The sequence below is a fragment of the Buceros rhinoceros genome, unplaced genomic scaffold (assembly GCF_000710305.1).
Source record: "Buceros rhinoceros silvestris isolate BGI_N320 unplaced genomic scaffold, ASM71030v1 scaffold2918, whole genome shotgun sequence".
In the NCBI taxonomy this organism is placed as follows: Eukaryota; Metazoa; Chordata; class Aves; order Bucerotiformes; family Bucerotidae; genus Buceros; species Buceros rhinoceros.
This window is the reverse complement of record NW_010424892.1, coordinates 1-242: the sequence shown is the minus strand read 5'-3', so window position 1 is coordinate 242 and position 242 is coordinate 1.

Genomic DNA, 242 nt, shown 5'->3' with positions numbered 1-242 from the left:
GTTCGGCCGCCGCGGGTGCCCCCCCCCCCGCCACAGACGCTCCGTCGGGGAGGATGGCGGAAGGACGCGCCTCCGGCCGAGACTACGCGGGCTCTTACCAAAGCTCCGCCAAGCCCTCTCGCAGCTGCTGCTGGGCCCTCGTAGGCTGCAGGCCTCCCCCTCGCACCCCGGGCCTCCTCTTCACAACGCCACGGAAGACTCTGCCGCGGTTTCAGGTTCTTGCTCGATCCCCGACGGGCCCC